Here is an 18,070-nt window from a genome sequence, read left to right as displayed (position 1 = left end):
CACCCTGAATTCACACCACTACACAGTGCTCTCGGTTTCCCGTCGCGGGGAGAGCGAATTGAGCAAGCGAGCAAGCATCTCTGAAGCTTATATCCCTCCTGCTCTGCAGCATTGCAGACTGGCCAGGTATGAGGCCCAGGCCCTGCCCCGTGCCCCGGAACTGGACTTGCTCAGGGCAGACCTCAGGACAACTCGGCCGCGCCCGCTAACGCGTCGCCGCTGCCAAAGCGCCGCCGGCTGCGCGTCATCCGGCCGGGAGATGCGGCACGCAGTGAATTCAGGGTGTCGACTCTCCCCAGCCTCTCCAGCTCACCACTGGTGGGCACGGGAAACAAACAAAAATCAATTTGCTTTTGTGCTATGCTATTTTTATTGTTGCATTATATTAGAAGTGACGAAAAGACTGTGCGGATAATCTAACAATTAAAACATGGAATAAGTTTGTGCATGGTTGGTAAATAAAGAGCGAGCTGCCAAAGCCGAAACTAGCTCACACCCTCATAGTACGTGCTAAAGACCTTGACAAACCTCCAATATGGCAATCAATTTAATTAAACTTTGTACATAGGCTCTACAGGGTCGTATTGTGTCGCGGCGCCTTGAGTGCGTCATCAATTTCATCATCGGTTCGTCATCAAAAGCAAACCTTTTGTTTAAATTAAATGTCTTGAAATAAATAATCTACTTAGGCATAATACGTATGGATCAAACGTTTAAGGTGTAGACACTGTGAAGTAGCTGATTTCTTCACCATCCAACTAAGCAACGCCATCGTTGAGAACAACTCTTACTAAAATAAATAGTCCTTTGTGCATTACCCAGCTCTACGCTCATTAATAGTCTTCAATGCCTTTTAAGTTTCATCAAGGGATATACTTAAAACACAGTAACGAACGATGCCCATTACGGCACTATTCCAAACGGAGTCAAAGATCTCACTTGTTTCCCTCGCCGATTTAATTAGATCAAATAAATAATTCAGCGAGCTAAGCCGACACAGTCTCACAACTTTTGAACATTTTGCCATCACCCCACTTCTCCCATACGGAAAGGCAGTAGACAAACAGACACTGCCAGCAGGTTGGTAAAAGGTAAGCAAAATAGCAACGGTAACCGTAATATTGTCTTTTTGGGAATACTGTTTCACCAAAATCATTTGCGTACGCCAAGTGAATAGAAACCCATAGCCTAGGTTACGGAGCAATAATCAAGAGTAGGCAATTCTCGCAGAAAAGTTTGCCCTATTAACATTTCTTGGCTTTCCATTTGTACTACCGACGACCAAAGCTTACATTGCTACTGTAAAACTGCACGTCGGGATCGCATATCATATATAGATCGCGTGTAGATATAGCTTATCGCATGGTTGCTTGGGATAAGTGTGCTTGAACTTACATACTAAATATCGCCCTTCCAAGCTGCCAGCATTGTTCATCGTATCGCATATATATATAATACACCCAGACCTATATGTATGTACATCTGTGCTATCCTAGACCGATGTTACTTGCCTAAAAGTGGTGGCAGTAATGTCCTGAAGTACGACCTGGGTATAATAATGTCTGTGGTGAGGCCTACAAAAGCAGCCGTAGAGTCTGCTGAGGGAGACGACTGTGCCGGGGTCAGGTGTTCTCGCCTCGTCCGACGCGAGTACCTAGTTCTCGGCGGGGTTTAGGTGATGCCCCCTTTTGCCTTCCACTTCACTCGCTTGGTTGGGCGTTATGTACACAAGAAATATGCACCCCCGCTCGCGCTGCTGAGACTATTCAGCCAGCTAAGTTTTCCTAGTGGCGCGCATCTTCTTCCCCGTTACCACTCAGCAATCCTAGACCGTCCTAGTTTTCCCATCATCTACAGTCGCATAGAATGCCTCAGCACTCACCTCAGAGACACAAGCACAGATGCCCACAGCCAGGCATTCCGATAGAGGCGAATTATTGGTTGAGCAGTAGCAGACTTACGTGGGGTACAAGCTTACCAGAGAACGGACCACGGGGGGTGAAAAGAAGGCTCAGCTGGTTCAGTTCCCACTTTGTTCTTGGGGGAGACTGAAGACGAGGATAGGGCACTATGCTAGCATGATATCCCAAGGGAAAGGAAAAACCCGCTCCCCTTAGTCCCGGATCTTGGTTGCTGGCCAGCAGGCAGATGGCAAACGAACACTCTTCACTTTAACCTAAGTCTGAAGAGTGCGAGCGGCCATCAACCGGATGGGGGGCAGCAGCAGAGAAGAGTTCTGGGGAAAGTGATAGGAAGAGAGAACAGGCCACCTCATTACGATACAAATTATTTTCCTTATTTATTAGCCGCTTCACTCGGGGCGAAGCTCCGTACAGCTAATAGCCAATCTCTCAGTAGCGGCTAAAGAGCGAGGGCCAGCGCAGGGCATGGTGCGTGGCGTGTGAATAGCGCGTGGTGTGTATCAGCTTAGAAGCTACTAATAGGTTTTAGGCGGAATTTTCAAAAGGAGAAAACTAGACTCCATGTGCAGCAAAAGAAACTGCTTCGTTGTTAAGAACGAGAAGATTATTTGCTTTAGCAATAATTGCTCGCATTTACCCATATCGAACGGTACATAACGTGGATGGATGAAGCAATCACGCACAATAGCTCGGCACGCGAATAAATTGACTGCTATTAGGAACAGCTCTTTTTACGATCGTGCTTCTGTGCGCTTCTCTGGAGTTGTTAGAACATCATAATCCCAAAAGGGAAATACATCCGGAAAATGATTGGCCTCCTTCGCCTAAACTTTGATGATTCAGCTTTTTCCATAACACATCTGCATAATCAAAGATCAATATCGATCCCGTTTATTATCCTGGTGTACAGGAAAGGGCAGGTTCCTTACAGCTAACATAGTGGAGGTCTTGTAAACACAAAGCAGAAGAAATCGGTATAGGTATGAGGAAAGAACCCTGTAGTTGTTTTCAATTCCTACCTTGCTTAGCTTCACTGGCTTGGTAACGACCTCACGTTCCTTTATGTGGCAAACGAAATAGGGATGGTCGTTCGTTATTACAACCCGACGAGGGAACTGCAGAGGACTGGATCGGCGGAAACCGACGAGCTTCAAGGGAACAGACAGACCCGTTTTACCAGAGGGAGTCTCTTCGTGTTTACGGATATGCCGCACACGTTTCTCATAAAATGACACGAAACCATCGACAGAACCTTTTGTTTTTCATCTGCTTTGCAATATTTTCATTCATTGGTCTTTCAGCCTCTGTCATTCAGTTATTCAGCCTCCAACACGAAACATAGGCACCCATTCAGAAAGTTAAAGTAACGGAGTAGGAAGTTCGAGAGAATATTTTGTGATGTGGCTGAAAACAGCGTGTTCTAGGCGTCGTTGAAAGACTGACATGTATCTCCATCAACTTCCACAGCAACCCTTAAGCGTATATCATAGTTTAAGATAAATATATATTTTTTTCGGAATATTAAAGGCATCAGTTTGGAGGGGTTGACACACTGAAAAAATAGCTTGGATTGCCTGTAAAATACTTAATCTTAGAAATTCCGGAATCGTCAGACAGCAGTGACCATTGTCGTCAAATGTAAATGATTACTGATTTAATTGCGTTCTCTCTAGCTAATGTTGGGTCGTTAAATTACGTCTGTAAAATCTGTGAGGCATGGAACTATAGAGATCATCGCACTTTATTTATCTATTAAGATCTAGTCCTACGCATGGTCATGTTTCGGTGATGGGAATGCCTCCATATTACAAATGAAGCCAGCGCATCGATCGTTACAAAAAAGTTCCTTTGTTTTCACTGTAATACTGTTGTAAGTAATTATTAATTGAGTTAGGTGTAAACAATGATGTCGAAATCTTCACGTCAATCTCTCTTTTAGCGTGTTAGTCCACTTAAGTTTTAGCGGTCTCGAGATTGTAGGCCAGTTGCTCCATCGTAGCGCAGTTCAAGCTTAAGGCTATATCTAGTTGGAGTGAACGAGAAGCCTGCATTTTACGACACGGAACATCCCATGCTGGCAGAGTTCACATGTGGGTTTCGTTTAGAGGCACGTTGGAGAACCCCATATGACCGTCATTGAAACTCCGGGGAGAAAAAGGGGTGGGCTTATAGAAGGTGCAACGCTCGTAAAGACAAGTACTCGTAGCACCACCACCAGTATAGTAACTGTGCGATTCGTTGGGTTTATACGTCGAACGCGCCGGCGCCGCCAGCGGCCATCATCGCAACGGTTACAGCTGGTCTGAGCTGCCCACATGGGAAGCACATAGCGAACTGCGTACGGAGAAACGTGTCCCAGAGCACGCGGTCGGTGCCCGTAAGACTATATCCTTCTATTGGCTAACTCAACCACCGTCCTACACACAAGCATATTGTACAACAAAACAGGCGGAAGGACCCTTAGACGGTTAAGAGCTAACTTTGCAATTTGCCCAGTTGTTGGCCACAACAAAATGGCAAAGGGAGAATAAAGGCCGAGTGCAGCAAAGAAAATAGAGTACCAAATCTTCTAAACGTAGCGAATTCATACGTGGATGCGTGGACGCTAGTTTGAGCTAAAGCTAGCCTGCAACTGTTCTTTATGCGATCTAATTACAAAAACACTATCGAGTCAGCCGTTTGAATAAATGGGCCTAGTTTCAGTGGCTTCTCAAGCCCGGCCGATTTCCGTACGTTTGGCAACGGGAGAAACATTAGTAGCTTGTAGTTTGGCAGATTGTTCCACTCACTATACAAAACGACTCGGTTATTATTTGAATTTTTGAGAATATAAATACACGCCAAGAAGACTGCACGATAACCATGCGTATCTTCAGCACGCGGATCATGTGCTACTTTGTCTAGCCAGTACAAATAATAAAGTCGAAAAAAATAGCTATTTCGCTGCGTCGGTTTTCGAATTTCAGACATAACACTGTTCTGCTCGTAGACAAAAGCTCCATATACCAAAAGCTTCTTTGAATACAATGATCGGTAAACATGTTTGGCTTGTTCATGAAGAAACATGGGTAATGCTCGAAAAATCTATGACAGCAAAGTTTAAACGAAGTTTTTCTAAGGAAATCTCGATGCTGTATCATTTTTCTTTTTGCTGAGATCATACCACCGATCACTGGAACTAGACTATGTTATGCAGTTATCGAAGCCGATTAGTTTTGGACGACGTGCGCTGCCCGTGAAGACAGTCGTGCGGAGCTGTACACACAAAAGGGAAACGAAGTAAAAGCCAAGGAAGGTCTGCTTCGCTAGCAAAAGGACGTGTGGAGGAACGCTTTGGTTGCCCTTCGATTGGACTGACGGGCGGAGAGGATTCGGTCTGCTCTAGCGACTCGTGAGGGGACCACCTCTAATACAGAGAAGGATGCTGCAGACACGGTGATTGCCGCAGTAGCCTTACTAGCTGCGGTAGTTGTGGTAGTGGATTGGCCCAAATTGGATTACAACGTGATTGAATTAACTGCTCTTGCGACCGCCACAAATACCGCAGCAGCAGTGGCGCGCGTCTCGCGCTGTGCGTCCCCTCGTAGACGTTGCCTGCCAACAACGCCCCTACTCTTCTTTTCCTTTAGTCACACACATACATACACGGGAAGACGGACATAGCCTGCCCCCTCCCCCGTTTCCTACAAAACCGTCTACCTTCCTTGAAAGTAGGAGAAGTACTACTGGGTGGCGGCGGCGATGGCAAGGCAGCAACACGAACCATATACTAACGGTAATAGCGAAGTAGCCACCGGAAAGCCAGGCTACCTGCTGCCCCAAGCCAAGCGCGCTTTTTCCTCCAAACCCCGTTCAGTGTTCGTGCCGAGCACATTCTCTCGGTCTTTAGCTAACTGAGCAACCAGACTGAGTGGCGGCGTTTACCGTCACCATCACAAAAATAGGTCTCCAGCATTTCCATGCTTCAGCCCAACTCAGCTCCGCAGTCTTATTCGCCTTGTATGGCCCCATTCTCTCTTTCTCTTCATATATATATATATATATATATATATATATATATATAGAGAGAGAGAGAGAGAGAGAAAGAGAACACTCTACTTAACTCAAAGCAAGCACTTCCACAAGTTTTTTTTTCACGTGCCAGAACAGTCATTTTTGATGGTCATGTTTATTCAGTATAACCACCGTTTCTCTCGAATTGTAAACCACTTACAGGCCTGTTTCAAACGTTTCCTTTATGAACGTCTTCTTCGTAACACGAGTAAACTAGTCCATGTTTTTCCGTCGAGGCTTGTTAGGCTCTCCCTCAATAACGCTCAATTACATAATAATGCAATGGGTTAAAATATGAGCTGTTCGTCGACAATATGTGTTGTTCCCAAAATATGGTTGAATCTTAAGTAAACATCTTTGTACTAATCGGCTTGTATGGGCTGGTGTGTCGTCTTGTTCCAAGACATATTGTCTTCCTTCAGACACGTCAGCTAGTCACGGTCGCACAGCAGTTTGTGACTATGTAGATGAATTTTATTAAGGGTACGCTTAATCTCGAAGAAATATGGCGATAGGACGTCTCCTTTATTGAACACCGCACTTAAAGTGAGTGATGAATGAACATTAGTCGAAGATGAACTTTTACCTATAATAAGCACGTGGTCGGGACTATGAGAAAACCAACGATAGTTTTTACGGTTTACTTTTATGTCGGTGGTGAAAGACCACTCATCAAAGAAAAACATTCTTCCCACACGTTTCGAGGTTGGGTTTACAATGTAAGAACCAATTTTTGTTGTTTGCTTCGGCTTGACACTGGCAGTCCTTTTTTTCTTTTATCTGACAAACTATCGCCGCCGGAAGAGAATGACTGTAAAAGTGTCCTTACACTAAAACAGGTCTCAACGACAATTTGTCGAATCTAATTTTGCCAGTACTTTCATAATCGTATAGAAGCGTTTGCATAGGCATTAAAGAAAGTCATTGTTATGATAACACTAATTGTAAACGTAGCTTCTCAAAGCTTAATTATGGGCACGACCATTTGTTGGTTCATTGGGTATCGACTCGTTCAGGGTCGCTTAAATAAGTTTGATTCCAATCGTTTATGCTCTTTGATTTGCTTTCAGACACAGAATTCCTTAGTCACTTCGTTGGAATCTACCTGTTTAGCCAGATATAGACGTTCGAAGGATACATGCTGTCCACATCCGATCAGTTTGGCGACTCCAGTCTTTTTCCTGGATGGCCTACCCGCTATCTTTGAGAATTCGGTCGTCAATTCGAGGCAAGTAGATAGCTAATCGAATAACGCGGGAGTTAGCAAGAGGAGTTTACTTTTAATTATTGGGATGAAAACGAATCTTCATTCGCTCAACTTGAAGCTACTCCATTCGCTTTGCCACCATCAGTACCACTAAGTCCATAGGGGCTAGGTGCACGTCGTTTCGAAAAGTCCACAGAGCCTCTTGAGGCCCCTAAACCCCCATCTGACTCATCCCTTGTGTTCACGAATTGGTAGAAGACGAACTCAGTTCGTTGCTTGCCCATTCTATGTATCTGTATATACTTGTCTTTACCTGTGTATGTAGACAGAGTTTACGCATTGCTGAGGACCAGCTAATTAGGTGTATCTGCTTGCAGATATATGGCAGTGAACAAATTCATAGATATCAAACTACCATCAAATGTCCAAGGTAAATTTTAAGCAATTGTAAAAGTTTTTTCGACATCTTACGGAGGGCCAGCAGGTAATCAGAACGGTAATAGCAATACAATTGCTAGCAAAGCACATAATCAGCTTATAACACTAGTGAACGTAGTTCAGTCGGGGCGTTTTCAGAGGACAATTCATCTCCACTAGAGGCTTCAATGAGCTCTTATCAACGTAACCGGATGATTAAAGGCGACGTCTGGTCGTTCGTGTATCTAAAAAGTATATTTAACAATAATATGACAACCATTTAATAGCAATAACGCTAGTGTCTTTGACTGTATCGTTACGCAAAGATTATTCCAATGGCCAACGCATTGACACGAAACTCTGCGATGCGGGTGCATTCAAATTGCACTTTTATTTGCTTTCATACTGGCCTATTGCCGGTTTGATGTCCTATAATCGCTATAGGCACACGATGGATAGGTCTAGTACCAGAGCAGTATATGACACGCCTGCTCTATAGTACAGGATCATTATAGCGTAAATGGATACAATCGTCGTAAGCAATTGTATAACCTTGTATGAGGGATCCATTCAAGCAGCGCGCCTCAGATAGACGGCCTATTTGATTACAGAAAGGTTCACAAGCATGCTAGGCTCCCGGAGGTAATCCTTATGCACCTCAAGTAGCTTTGTATACATATATAAGTAGTCTACTTACTATCCGTCCCACTACTTGAGCCATGCCCAAGCGCAGTAGGAAGGCGCCGAGAAATATTGGAGAATAGTGAGCTCCATTGTTTGTCTCTCCGGACTGCCTTTCCCTATAGATTGGCGGTGATCCACTGTCGCCGCCACACAGGCCAAGCTATCTCGATACAGGGGCAGTGGCAAGGTAACAGGTACAATGCCATACGGCGACCGCATCCATTCTAATTGTGTTGCCCTCGACTACATGAAGGCGTGATCTGTAGCTTTAGCGGGAACAGACTCCCAGCATTAGATACAAGAATCACTGGGCCGTTACTAGACCTTGAGCAGCGACTGCTGCACCAGTACAGGATACTCATAGCTACAACGAAGCAGGCGAATATAGAATGAAAAACACTCGACGCGGTCGAGCATCTCGAAGCAAAAGTCCGCTATTGCTAGTCGCAGCTCAGCTCGCCATTTTGCGGGTAACAGAGACGTCCAGCTGCAGCTCGACGCGTTGTTGCCGTTCGTTCCTTATTCTTCAGTCAGAATGCGGTATGACGCCGTTCGATGGGGGTCTGCGCGTCTGTGTGCGGATAGAGGGGCAAAGCCGAAGAAAGACAGGAGAGAGGACGGGGCGGTTGCCCTAGGATCGATCTAGTTATTCTCTCTGCAGAGACGTCCTAAGATCGATATATGACCAACCGTGCTGCTGGCCAGCTCCGCAACAGATCTCACCCTCAACCTCCTTCCGGCAACCCGTATAACAAATCCCCTTTGCTGGTTGTTGTCCTAAGTAGCTTACATACTCACTGCAAACGCGAATACATTCACAACAGAGCCACACACAGATAAACTAAGTCTTGAAGTTAGACAGAATAGTTATACTGTTGATATCAACCACTGAACGTGTTATTCCTTTATATTTCTACCTGTTTTTCGAATAATTTAAATGTATGAATGTTTCCAACGTTTAGAGGTGTTTGAATGAAGGTGTGAATGAGGTGTTTGAAGAGAAATTTTCTTCGGGCTAACCTTCGTGAGCTTGCATTTCTAAGGGCATGTATCTTTTCCAGATAACTAAGATTGTAAACTGAGCTCGATAGCACATAATAAAATAACCTTCCTTCTTCATCTCTAGAAATCGTAATCGCAGGGTAACAGCTCAGTCATCGCGAGGAACTTTGCATACTCTAGTTCTAAATGTTTTTCTAAAGTTCCCCGAGTGAACACTGGCGAAATGAACTTGTGTGCATCGTATCCCGCTGAGATTCAACACACAGTGATAGTACACCCTGTCCCATTTACTTTATCTAGTTTGCTGGTGGAAGTAGTCACCGGTCGTCGTCTGGTTCAATTAACATAACAGCAACGGCAAGGAGTGCGGTGTCTCCGGTGCAGTCTTAGTCTATATGTATAGTAATTGCGTAAGGCCGCATTGTGTACCTGTATGCATTTAACATGGGGAGCCTGAGTCTCTTGAGGCACTTTCCGTTGTCTGTCGAGCTGTGTAATGAGTTATCTTATTCGAGATGACGACATTAGCAGAGGTAGACAACAGCAGAGGTTAGCTTAGCAGAGGTAGACAAAACAAACAGATGAATTCATCATGGAAATGTATAACCGCGAAATGTAGCGACCACTTGAATATTCCTACATTTATTGCCAGCTATAACAAGAAGTAAAGTAGCAAGCGAATAGAACAAAAGGCTAAACCAACAAGACATGTGTTAGTATATGTACCGGCAATTCCCAATTATTTTTCTGTTATCTACTTCTAGCAGTGGCTATGTTGAGAAGTCGGGCTGTAAATAGGTAGATATATAGGCAAGCATGATGGACCCTCTGTCGCCAGTAAGGGGCAGTGTATGTCGTTAGTTTAGGGTTTGGTATTCACGAACATCGAACCAAACTCCTATATAGTTGGTGCATATCGCTGGCAAGAGCTATCCTGCTGGTGTGTCTTTTGGTCGCGCTCTAGCGACAAGAGATCGATTCGATGGACACGATCCGTCGGGCTCCTAGAGCCCCTGTTTCCCTGAACTTGAAGCTCGATGCTCGAGTTACCTCAAGTCACGTGTCCAACATGGGGCTCTACACCAGTACACCCCTGTACCGAGAATACCTCACTCATCTCTCTCTCCGAAAAGCAAACTAACGAGAGCTCAGTCCTTTCAAGGATTCGCCCTGTCCCGTGCCACCGTTGAGGCACTCGATGGGCACCTCGAAGTGTATAAAGCCGCCAGTAGTGGGAGCTATTTAATCTTCTCGGAGGTAAGCGCCATTACGAAAGCAAGCATCTCTAGCAAGCAGTTCGTTCGCTAGTCTGAGCAAGAAAGCATACGAGGCGATCATACTCGAAAAATTAGTCTGCCTCAATGATGAACCAATATGATCTGCTCGGTCAATAGGACTAGTCTGCTTTTTCGAATAGAAAGTGGAACGAAACAACTTTGTCCAATAGGACTTACATCGCTTGTCCTGTTTTTTCTTAAAAGTATTACTTCCTTCATTGGCGCATACCTTTAAATTTAGATTATGCTATGATTATTATGAAAATACGCTTCAAATTATTATTTCTGACAATTATTCAACTAAGCACAAACACATAGAAAACAGCTATAAGTGTCAAGCGCTTAACGACAACCCCTTGCTTAATAGTAGCTTTTCCATATGGTACTAAAAAATTACGAGCAAGCATCATCAGGTTGCCAAAAGCATACTTACCGTCAGAATATTGCCCCCGATTATCGATCGGGTCATCTTCTTTTAGATTATCCAACATTTGTGCAACCCCCTAAATCCTACCTCGAAGGCCTTCGGAATAAAGATAAACTTCACGGACGGCCTTTTCTTTCTGTCACACCTCCTCATTCCCCTGTTAGCATCAACATCAATTACTTCTCGTTGATTTTTTGATAGTATAGATGGGTAGTGTGTGCGCGCTTACGACGACACGACACCACAGGACTAGTTACAAGGAGACTCGCTACGCAAGCTAGGACGACAGCCAACCGCTTGCTACTTAGTTGACTTGGGTGCTTTTCTATCTGTTCGCCCCGGAGCGGAAGCTGTTCCGGAAGAGGAAAAGGAAATTCGAACAGGACGAGAGGCCATGAGGTAGCGGGGTGTTCGAAGGCAGAAGCCTATCTATAGAACGGACAACAGGAAGATCGGAGGGCACCAGCAGGTTTCGTTCAGTCCCTTCCTTGCTAGCGCATTCACTTTCTATTATATAGTACGAACGCCTCCCGCTTGGTTGCCTGCAGCCTATCTTCAATCGACGACTACACACTCACTATATTCAGGCGACCACGGGCCATTGGCTTGTCAAGCCGCGATTGGCAACAGCGACAGGAATGAAGGGGACAGTTAAGGAAGGCGTGTGCAAGGCGCATCGTACAAACCAAGAGCTCCGATCCGAAACAGGAACAAATCGGCGCCGTTCAGCACCAGCAGCGTTTCTATTGGCGCACCCGTCACAAACAGAGGGAGGATCAGGGACAATATGGCCGAACAACGACAGAAGAAGAAAAAAAAAAAGGAAAAGACGATGCCATCGGTAGTGGCAGAGGAAAGCAGAGCACAGGTGAGTCGAACCCCTAGCTCAGTTTACTTGCTCACTCGAGGAATGGAACGGTAAATGAGGAAAGTATGTGAGGGTAATGGGGAAGGAGAGATAGAACGAGAATTCGATCCAATTCGTTCCTTTTCGGTAGAGCATACAGCATTGTGATAAAGGTGGTTTGCCGCAGCAGGTGGTCGCACACATCTGGCAATCCACCCGCTTGCCTGCTCGCCTTCCGGAAGAATAGGTGGGTAACGGGAAAAGAGGCTATTAAGAGACGACGCATAGTAGCTAGTAGAGTCTTCGTATCAGCCCTGCCCTGCTCCTATGGGCTCTGACTATACACGGAAGAGAATTTGCTTACATACATATGTATATGCTATACAGAATGATTGAAAGCATCCGCTGCTATTGAAGCAGTGATGAGGACTCAGCTGCATCACAACCACCAGTAAATAGTAACGGCTGGAGACGTAGCGGAATGACTGAAACAGTTTGGCCATCACTACCATCGCAACCACCTCATCCTGGGTCTGAGACCGTTGTAGACTTGTCGAAAAATCGGCTAACTCATAAGGGCTACTGGCCCGCAGGGGGAATCTGCGTACATCATTTGGACTCGGAGTCCAAACAAGGAAGGTGCCTTCAGACAAAGCTCCGACACACATACCAACCAGGGTCAGCTACCGCGATTATTGCTGAAGTCCTCACAGTGGGTGACGGGTTAGCGTGGAACCAGAACGAATATAAAGAAATATACATTATTTGGGAAGAATACCTGTTTGCAACAAAATAAGGCAAGGAAAAAGTGAAGAAGCCAGGCTACATAATAGAATGGCATATTGTTAACTTAAGCAGTAGAGCGTAGTGTTCGCGAAGGAAGCACAAAGCAAGAATCCCATCAAAAAAACCGATGTCACACACCTTTATTCTTTCGCTGGGAACATTGAGCGCCGGTACGGTTAGACCAGCGTTCTCAGTACAGACGCCGAATGATCAGTTGGTTGGCTGGTTCGTTAGTTTTTTGCAATTATGACAATCAACATTACATGAGCGCATCCGAATTATATTTGATTGATCCCACCCTGTCTTTATTCGATGTGTGATTCTTAGCTTCAGTTTGCGTTAAGCGATTTGGCAAGATCTCTGGCAGCCGAGAACGAAAGCGAATACCCGCAAGACGTCGGCAAACTCCCCTGGCGGTTCACTGCAGCCGTAATAAGTAACCATATTACATTTTTTTTTCGCTTGTATTTGCTATGAGTGACAACACTTAATTGCACTAAGGTGGCATTAGACGTGATTCCCTTGATGCGGCCGAACGATCCTCTCTTATCCTCAGTGTCATCAATATCATGGTCATTGGTACGTGGGTTCTTCCTTACAGGATGTCTCATTCACCCAATTGAGTCCATCTTGTCATCTGTTCCCTACGTCGTCATCGTGGGAACGACGCGAAGGTATTTAGGAGTTTGGCTGATCCGTCGGGCGTCGATCTTGTGGTAAGCAGGAGAATCGCAAATTGGAGAATTAGGATTCTGCAACGGCTTTCTTCTAGAGCAGTTGTCAGCGCGACCAAGTCGCAGGAAAATGAACTCCCAGGAGGAACAGCCCCTAACTTCACGCCATACCGATGACAGGAGACTTCACACGACAGAAAGATGACCCCCAATGTTGCCGTAGTCTACTCCCTTGGGTACAGCCTTGACAGGACAGACATGGCTTGTGCAAGGTCTCCAAGGCAACATGGATGAAAATGTCAGCGTCGGCTAGTTGAGCATAACGGAGCCCCGTTTGAGATCGGATATTGCTGTCGTCACATTTCAATGTCTAACTTTCAGGCTGTCCCAACTAGAAACATATTTAGGGGCTCAACCCCGCGACACGATCTGACGAAAACCTTCAATTCTTTTATATCTTAGTTTTCCCGGTTAGCTACCATAATGAAGCATGCAAGGCATATTATCAAAGAATTTGATGTACCGTACATTTAATACTGTGGAAACTACTGAAAAGTCTGCCTCTTTGATAGCTTGCTGAGTTGCGCTTATTTCTCTCATCTATTCTAGCGAATACTCCATAGCTCGGCATTCGAAGTATTTAGTACACAACTAGCTTTTGACGAAAAAAAATTTTTTTCTTTTTTCAGTTGTCTTCATTCATTTTGTTACTGGGTGGTATAGTAAACGCAACAAAAATGCAGAAGAGAACTTCTTCACCAGGGTTCTCAGGCGAGGTTTTGTGGTCATACTATGTGGTTCAGAAGTTGTGCGTAGTCGCCTCCGCCCTGCTGAGCAGCTAATAGGCGAACATAATATCCCGAGTCGCTTCTGCGTGAGTGGGCCAGGAATCCTCGAGGTGTTACCGCACGGCCATGTTTTCCCGTCCATTGACAAGACCATGATCATATAGTTGTGGTTGGACAAGCTGAGGTGCAAGCTTCGCGCGGAATGCCTTCGATGCCTTACCTCCCCAAGGGTCATCCCCGCAATGGCCAAGAACTGTAACCACCTGAGCGTAAATAAGATGGATTAACCCATCTGCGTTTCGAGGCTGGATGAAAGAGTGGTGGAAGAACGTAAGGGCGGCACAGGACTTTTAACAAAGAGGTTATTTTCAGAAGGAGAGGTATAGAATGACGAATGAGTGGCTTGTCCAAGCGTCCTTGGGTGGCCCCTGAATCCTCTAGCTACAACTATTTATGCGCGTCTGGCGCGTTCCCCTAAACCGCGCCTCTCCGACAAAACTCAGCAAAGCAGATCACTAGTCGCTATAGGACTTCACCAAGGCCTGCACGGTGCTCGCAATTGTCTGGAAGACTAAATGGGCACTTAGAGGTAGACTTACCAGCTTCAAAGTGGACTGGATTCGACTAACGAGTTAAGTACAGGCAGTTGGGTTTAACGCAACTGAGTTTACCGATAGAGAACGGAGAGCAACGGTTGAAGCAGAATGAAGATTGCTCGAGTTTAATCGCACTTCATTATATGCTACTATTGGTATCTGTCTTGCCATCCCGCTGTCGATCTTACTCTTTTCCTGTGCAAATAACCGAATGTTAATAAATTATGTTCATATATAAAAACAAAAATGACTTCTACGAAAACGAATTTAGCTATTGGTAAAGCTGCACATAAAAGTATTTATGTTGTTTTAAAGTTAGGGTTTGTTTTTGAGTGTAATCAGCATTCAATCCGTGCTCGTATTTTACGTTTATACGAAACCTAGCTTATGGTCGTTTGCGACTAAGAACATAATGCTTATGCCATGTTATTATTGGATAAATCGACTAGGAAATGTAGCGCTTAATCATCGTTTCATGCAATCCAGGATTGCGTCCGCTGGGCGTCATTTCTGTATGTCCTACTGGGCTATTTCTGTTGATGCCTTCTACCACATAAAGCTTATGGCAACTCAGTTGGTGCAAACTTAAAAGGTCCGAACTTGCATCCGAACGTCTCACCACACGTGTCAAAGAAATATTACCTCTAGTCTACATGTAAAGTATGCGTTTGAGCTTCCATAAAACTGTCGAATTATTAATAATATAGATTAATTTATTGATTGGTATACATTCTAATAGCCACTTACTATTCAGGCGTTGAGAACACTGTCCAGCTTTGTTATTTCGTCAGATGAAAGATGGCTCGTTAGACGATTTTGACTATGTTCTTTCTTGGAGAGTTGTTTCCATCGTGGGAGGCTGCCATTTTAGTCCGCCACATTGGTGGCTGCCCTTCGATAGCTATCCCCCATCTCCCTTTTTTGCCCATCCCACAGCGGCGAATTTCTCTTGCTCTCTGATAACCAATCCTCATACGCCGTTTGTCTTGGTGCACGCCGCATACCCACGTTCTCCTTGAACGCAACTAAGCTACTATAATGATGGGCTTCGACGGGAACTCAGCAAGATGCGAAACGCGCAACCAGGACTCAAAGCAATCCGAAACAGCACCACATTGATAAGGGGGCCTTATTAGCCAAGCTTGTCTCCTTCGAGCTATAAAGAGGAAGTATTGTCCTATATATTTCTTTAGTGCCTCTGGGCCAAAGCAATGTAGCGGCAATCAACGATTTTCTTCTAGTAAATAAGTAAATTCCGAGCGGGTAAATTTTCGACAATTATGTATCTATATATGCGATCGTTTGCGGAAGATCTGAACTGTTTTCCTAAATTAAGAGAGAAAATTATTATACTAAATTGCTACTGGAATACATTGTTTAATGGGGTTGCAAATGACTAAGTGACTCCGGTATAGTAGTTTGTAACCATCATGTTTGCACGCTGTACCCTATAGCTGTTAATAAAGAGATGTTTACATAACAGGCTTCTGTCACGTGACTGTATGCTGAAATTTCGCAAACGCCTTATTTGTGTCATTTGAGCTCGGATCAGCTGAATGCTTAGAATAGATATATGGGTTACTGGTAGAAAGCATTCAAACAGGCTAATTTACATAGAACGCCCTGTCGCTACCAAGTCGTTCCTGCGGGAATGGACATTTTTTTCACAGGAGCATGTTTATGCAATTCATCTGTGATGCGTAGGAGCTTGACAGCGATTTAAAGCGGCGATCTCTTTGCGGTTTAAAACTTGAACACTCGACGGCACGCGATCTCGTCTCACTACTAAGCACGGACAAAGTAGGGGTTTCCTCTTTCTCTCCGGTACGACGTGCTCAGACATCGTGTATACAACATGAAAAAACCATCCGCATGGATAGTCATATATGAAAAATGCACAATGAGTTTTGCACGGCAATGTCTCTTGTTTGTGGTTATATGTTGCCAAGCGGGGCAAGCAGACGAATTTTAGTTGGCGGTAAATCGCTTCGTCGGGAAACTTGCCACCTGTCGGGGAAACACCTAACATGGGCTGACATGAGACTGGCTACCTTTTCTCTGATCAGAAACGACCAAGAAGAACAGCAGGATAATAAGAAAGTAGCACAGTATGATTGTATAATGAATGATCTCTGACCCTCGGAAGGACCGACAAATCGGTTTCTACCCGTTTTTCAGTACAGTGAAGAACCCGCTAGATAGGAATAAACAGACATATTGTACGTCTTCAAGCAATGTCTTTTCCTACATCATATACTAGTGTATATTGTATATTATTCATAACACGCAATCGGTTAAAATTATTATTTATACCGGCCTTGGATATTTTACCATCGAATATACTTGAGTTATCTTAAACAACAGGTAAGCTGAGTAGTTGCGCCAGAAAAACTAACCACATAGGCTAAGTCGCTTCTAAACTTAGTGCAGTAGATTTTGCACAGAGACATATACAAACAGGAATCACAGTAGTATTTTGTGCTGAAAGTACAAAAGTTCCTGGACAGAATGTACAAGACGGGTCGTATATAAACGGCATCTACATTTTCAGCTAATTGATTATTTACACACTGAATAAAGCTCCATTAAAAGTGAAAGGAGACATATTTTCATAAGGGTGGCCAATCTTTAAATGGATTGATTTTTCGTTAAAAAAATTGGGTGTAATTTGTTCCACATATTTATATCGCAGACGAGCCTCCATGACTGAGATGGATATGCTTCTTTAAGCTTCAGACTTAAAGAGGTTTTTTACTTTTGTTCCGTTTCGGTGGTGCTCATACCCTCTGATGCACTGTCTTAAACTCCCTTTGTTCTGTGCAATAAGTTATCACAGGTAGTCTCGTTGAAAATCCTGAACCTTTAGGACACTTAAGGTGTCGTAAGAAAATATGACCTTAAAGATACTTCAAAAGATACTAAAAGACGTTCAACGAGATGTTTTGTTATGCAGTATTCACCTTGTACACAACAAAGGTTATTGCAGAATGATTCTGTATTATTACAGAATATTTGCATTGTGTGCTTTAAGTAAGAAACGTTTCTATGCAAAAACTTCCGAGAGCATTTCCAATCCACGTTAATTAGACGGGTTTTCGTATATCGTACGAACGCTGTTTAGGGTTCTCGCACAGTGCTGACGTGATACTCGTCAGCTTATCCTAATATTGGGATTACAGCAAAGCATCCTACCTAAAACTGGCTAGCCGCATTGTGAGGGATCTTCCTCAGAGGGAGCGACTTAAGCCCAAACCGTCTCGTTTCTCTCATAAGTTTCGGCTGCAGGCCTTGGTACGCTAAGCTTGCCAGTCAAACGGGCCAGTCGTGTGCCGCACTTCAATTATCGCTCGCTTTTCGAGCTGAGGCTTTCCCAGCCCACCAGCAGTCTCC

General features: G+C 44.5%; 1 protein-coding gene across 5 annotated transcripts in view; it reads right to left on the bottom strand.

Moving 5' to 3' along the window:
• Nucleotides 1–18,070, bottom strand: part of LOC111245845 (vesicular acetylcholine transporter-like) — an 84,701-nt gene that overhangs the window by 52,656 nt on the left and 13,975 nt on the right. The window lies entirely within an intron of this gene.

This window comes from Varroa destructor, unplaced genomic scaffold, assembly GCF_002443255.2.
Source record: "Varroa destructor unplaced genomic scaffold, Vdes_3.0 BEIS01000001.1, whole genome shotgun sequence".
Lineage (NCBI taxonomy): Eukaryota > Metazoa > Arthropoda > Arachnida > Mesostigmata > Varroidae > Varroa > Varroa destructor.
This window is presented reverse-complemented; position numbering and strand designations above follow the sequence as displayed.